The following is a 5,836-nucleotide window of genomic DNA, read 5'->3' on the forward strand; positions in this document are numbered from 1 at the left end:
AACTGACTGCCGTCGAACCAGAGCCAAGGAAACTCACTCAAAAACTGACACAGCTTAAGTTCCTCCCAAATCTGCTTATACAGTAACACCACACAGGCTGCCAGCTGCTGCTCTGACATTAATGATGGTTCAGAGGTCGAACAGTGACCTCACACAGGTTTGACAACATGTGATCATCAGCAGGCCTCACAAGCGTGAAAGAATGGCATCACACACTAGGTCATTGTTGTTCTTGGTGAGTTGTTTTGGGCGAGGTCCGTGTGACTCAGAGAAAATCCAGAGGGACGTAATAGAAGCAGGAAAATAACTTCACTGGGCTGAAAAATCACTTCATTTCACAGTTATGATCGCTTTCATGTCAATAGATGATAGTTATATCTGATTTTTAGTTTGGGGAGAGACACTTTCAGTCTCTATTTGTTTACTGACTGAATCAGATAAGATGCAGATGTCATATTTAACTAGTGCAGGGAATTGCATAGGAAAGAGCAGAGATAACATTTCAAGCATGTTAATTTCCTGTTCTTTGTAACACATCAGGGAAGCCTGCTTTCTGACACCCCAAAAGATACTTCTGTGATTGCAACTGACAGAATTATCTGAACAAGAAGGCGTCTGAACAAAAAGAAGTGTTGTTTTTCTTTAGATACCCTCTCAGGGTTTATCTTGTTTTGTGTCAGCCATTATAGCAGAGCTGCTTCTTCCCCCCATCAGCTGCCAGTGGTTCCCCTCGATCTCAGCCTAACAAGCTGTGCTGAGGGTGATTAATGTGGGCGAGACCCTCCAAGCCTCTCTCAGAGGATGATGAGGGCCACAGCCTGAAAACAGTCAACCGCATACTTTCGGCACACAGTCATCTTTTACTTCAGCAAAATCTGCAAGTGACAGGCTGCGGAAAAAAACTGAGGGAGAAGTGTCGCAGCAGTTGTTATAGGCTGTTTACTACCAGTCATTTTCACTGCTCTTTCAAACACACATCTGTTTCAAAGAACACTGAAATAACCAGTGAGATGCAGGATATCATTGTAGTTAAAATCAGTGGTTTGAGCAGATATGTATTTGCCATATTTCATGAATATGTTCTATATAAGATAACTGAGAAATGCAATGACTACATAAACAAACAGAGAATTTTAAGAGTTGAGCCATAGATTATCTGACCAATCAAGAAAGCATATTTTGATATATGATGAAGGGGAAAGAGGTCTTGTAAAGACTGATAGCACCATCTTGTGGCTTAAGGAATCCAGGCTGTTTCAAAAAAAAAAGGTTCAATATGTGATTTTCAGAGTGATTATTTTTCCATGTGCAAGATCTCAGGGCTAAAACTACTACTCCTCATAATTTCCCACTGACCAAGGTACATCTTCAAATGATTGTTTGGTCGGAACAACTGTTCAAAATCCAAACATATTTAGTTTCCTATCGTGTGTGACAAAGAAAAGCATCAAACCCTCACATCTGCCAGCTAGAAACAGCAAATATTTATCTAATTCTCTACTATTCAATTAAATGACTAATTGTTGCAGTTATAGAAATCTTTATGAAAGAAAATGTATTAATGATGACCATGTGAAACAACTTCATCTTTAAAATCACAATTCAAAAAACATCTGAAATATATATAACTTTTCTAGCAACCTGGTAGGGAAAAGAATGAAGTACATGCTATGTATTGAGAGTATTGATGGTGATTTCTATAGCCAATATCTGAATTTATTACATTTTACAGAATTGTCAAAATTGAATTCTAACCCAAAGGAATGATAGTTTTTATTTTACTGTACATGTATGTTGTGGTTATTTATAATCAAACATTATTTTCATTTTATCGAAGGTGCAGTGATTTGCTAAGAAAATGCCAAAATGTTTTAGAATTGTGTAATTCAATTTTGATGGTGTGAGATTCACATCTTCAGTCTCCTGATTCTGTCTTTTGATTACTGGCAGATCCTCCTTGCATTTCAACAATGCAAGGCTTACCATAATTATTCTTTCAATTTCTTCCATCTTTTTTTAGTTTGTCTGAGATGAACAAAAAATCTGTAATGAATGGTAATGAGCAGGATTAGGGCCAAAAGAGAAACAGATCATGTGACACAGATATGTGATTATCACAAGGGAACAAAAGGCCTTACACCGTGAAGCAATCAGATACTGCAGCTTTAAATTTCATCACAATACTACATCTGGTGATTTCTCAGGTCGACACCATCTCTTTTACTGTTTTAGTCAGTAAAACACTTGATGCAGTGATTTGATCAAACAACCTGAAAAGTTATGGGCCTCTACACACTAGGTTCAAGAAACCTGTTCTGAAGTTGTTGTCAGATCTGCATGAAGTTTCTACTGTTGCTATTGTCATACTGACCTTCAACATGCAGTTCAAAGAATAATACTGCTACTTTCACTGCATGGCAAGTTGCTTGTGACAACACATGGAAGTGGAGTCACAGTAAGGTGTCCAGTCTCCTGCTTGCAATTAAAAATGTGAGGATTTGTGCATGTTTCCAGAAAGCTTACCTGCAGGCTCTTGACTCCATGTGACCCGGGTCACACCATAGGCAGAGCGAGGGGGGTGGCTTATAGGGCCAAAAGTTTATTATAACATTATTTATATTCATAACTTCAACTTGGTGTCATTTCTTCTCTGTCTCTCTTACTGGATTCAATCAATGAAGCTCTATTATTACTGTAAAGGGGAAATATCTTCTTTGAGCTTTTTTATTTCCTCAAATAATCGGCGCCAAGTAACGTGCACTATGTTAACGGTTATAAGATATGAAGTGACAGAACCTGGTTAAGGTGTTTGATAGTATGGCTTTCGGTGTTGAAACTGCTCACTGTTAATATGCAGGCTACGCTAACGTTTACTACTAAAGCAGAACCTGTTGACAGTAAACAGTCATGTTGCAGGCTGAGGGAATGAAAGCACGGTTCTGACATTTCATGAAGCTGCATTGTAAACAGACCACATTTCATTCCCATCCAACCTGTAAAGAGATAACTGGTGTCATTTCTTTACCATTGACTTTATTGTAATCTCTGTCAGTTTGCTGTTTACAGCATAATTGATATTTCCTACATGTAGCCTATACTCAGTTGACAGTTATCTTCATTTGTCCTGTACAGTCACTGGAACAGCCGACTCATCTCGTACAGCTGGTAATAGTAAGGAATACGTCATAATGCACAATATATACTTAATAAATGAAAGAAATGTTATAAGGTCCATGTATTTATCATTTGACACAGGGTTGTATAACAACATGAGACTCCACCATTAAAAATATTTTTATGACATATTATTTATTCACTGATTTACAGTATATTTTGTTTTGTTGAGATGGAATAAAGGGAACTGGAACTAGCATTTCTCCATGTACAATGTCATAAATATCCAGTCATAGATGATTTAAAATAAAGATAAATATTAAGATAGATATTAACATTGTTAATGTTGAAATGTTAGACTCAGTGTTATAATTTAGAAAAGATGTTTATTCAGAAAGAATAAATTAAACTCATCATGCAAACATACACTATACAAAAAGAGGTCACTGTAAATGTGCATTTAATGACAAATCAAAACGAGTTTGTCATGCATGAATACAAGTGTACATAGTATACATTACACCTCATCCTAGAGAAACTCCCCAGTGGGAAGCACCTGTTAGGAAAGAATACTAACAGATGTCAGTTAGACATACAATGCATTTAGAAAGTATTCAGGCACTTTTTTTTTTTTACATTTTCTTATTTATTATCCTTATGTTGAAATTGTTTAATTTATCCATCAATGTAGAATGCCATGAAAAGTATGGGTGCTAGTGTATTAATTAACTGTTATTTTATTCCAAAAGTCTTAAAGAAAGAGAATAAACAGAAGCAACCTGAGCTTGAGCGCGGGAAATCTGTGCAAGCAACTATATACCTGAGTGCAAGCACACAGTTTGAGCAGGAACAGAGCAAAGCAAGCAGAGGCTATTTGAGTACGAGGGCAGGATTTTGAGAGACAATGTTAAAAAATCTGAACGTGAAATCAATAAATCATGCCCTCAAATTGATATACCACGCTCTTGAATAAAGATAGGAAAAAAAACCTCCATTAAAAAGGTACTGTTAACAGGAATCCTGGAAAAAATTTTAAAAGTTGGACTCTGTGATTGGATTGTCATTGTCGAATCAGATTCACATGTAAAAACATGGTCAAAATTTGTACTTGTTACTTCAGTGTCACAGTGTGGGAAATACGAGCACTGTTTTCTGCTCTTTATTTATACAAATATTAACAAAAGCACTTCATCTTTCACAGTGTCTTTGTGAAACCTCAGCACTGATATCATTTTTTCAGATTTTAATCACACCATTTTTTAACACAAACATATATATCCTTGCCACAAGCACAATTGTTTCTAATGCAAATTTATTTTACAGGTTTACAAAAGGTTGATTTACAATTACCAACTTCAGAATTACCTGTGAACATCACTTTACAAGCTCAAACTCAGTAGGACCCTAATTTGAGCCTATATGGGAATGGGGTATAGTCATGTGCATGACTTACCAATTTCTTGCTTGTTGTGCTGGTGTGGTTCTGGCCTGAGGTGGATTCTGGTATTCCTAGGAAAACATGTAATTATATTAAATAAAATATATTCCATTGCAGGGCAAACAAGGACATTTTAAGCAGCTCTTCACAATACAATATTGAAAAACATTTATATTTACTTAAAACTTGTTCAAGCACAAACATCAAAAGGTGAGGCTTTTTATTTCTTAAAAATGTATAAAGCGTTTTTCCAAAATCATTTTAAATTTCCATGCTCTTTGCCCACATTACAAGACATTAAAGTCACAAAACATAAAGTTATGCATGTGTGAGTATTTGTGTGTGTGTGATTATGTATCCGGAAGGCACCACACTTCAACCAAAAGTTGCTACCACCAGGTGGTACACCAACCACCAGTAAACATAAAAGGAGTAAAGATACAGGTGAAAGCAAAATGCATCATGTCAGTCAAGAATGTAGCTCAGGCTAAAACTGACTCTTTGCTGCAGACTGCTTACTAGGGATCGAAAATAAAGGAATGACTGCAGTAGACGCAACACCCGGATGAACCCGCTCATTTTCACCCCTTTCCTGCTGAAACATCTTTCAGAAAAAAGACTGTAAACACACCTGTCCAGCCCAGACCTGCTGTAAAACACCGCGGCTACATTGCACTCAGGGATGAAAGAGTAAATGCAGCCTCGAAATTAGTTTCTAAAAACACATATTAACCGATCGGAGGCTCCGACACTGTTATAGGAGCACCAACCCGGAGATGAGATGTGACAGATCGGTTTTTACCAGTTTGCATGGCGGCTAGGATCACAGCTAGGACCTACCTGTAACCAATCAGATGAGACATCACACACTGTTTCCACTGATCAGGTGCTGCTGTGATGCGCAGAAAGCTAGCCGGCTAGCCAATATTATGAACAACCTTAAGACAGGAAATACAACTGCTCACGTCTCATTCCCATGGCAAACTGTTAACTAACATGTTGTTTACAGACAATTTTAACAGAAAAAAATGGAAATTTGATTTAAATAAAGCTATTATAAGATGATGCAGGCTGCTGTTAACACTGCTTACCTTCTACCGTGAGAGAAGAAAACATTAAACCAAGATGGCGTCCCTTGTGGAACGCACATCGAAACTACGGTGTCCCACAGCGGTCAAACACCAAAACCGGGATTCACCTGGAAATAAACATCGCAACTGCGACACACAGTGGCTTATTTAGGCTACTGCCCTACACATGCATAAGTATGTATCCATGTATATA

General features: G+C 37.3%; 1 long non-coding RNA gene across 1 annotated transcript; it reads right to left on the reverse strand.

Moving 5' to 3' along the window:
- Positions 1-4,342: 4,342 nt before the first annotated feature.
- Positions 4,343-5,613, reverse strand: LOC130171406 (uncharacterized). The gene is made up of 2 exons (XR_008828135.1): positions 5,393-5,613; positions 4,343-4,623 (listed from the first exon to the last, which is right to left on the reverse strand). It is a non-coding gene; the product is annotated as an uncharacterized LOC130171406 (long non-coding RNA).
- Between the last annotated feature and the right edge of the window lie 223 nt (positions 5,614-5,836).

Source organism: Seriola aureovittata, chromosome 1 (assembly GCF_021018895.1).
Source record: "Seriola aureovittata isolate HTS-2021-v1 ecotype China chromosome 1, ASM2101889v1, whole genome shotgun sequence".
NCBI lineage: Eukaryota > Metazoa > Chordata > Actinopteri > Carangiformes > Carangidae > Seriola > Seriola aureovittata.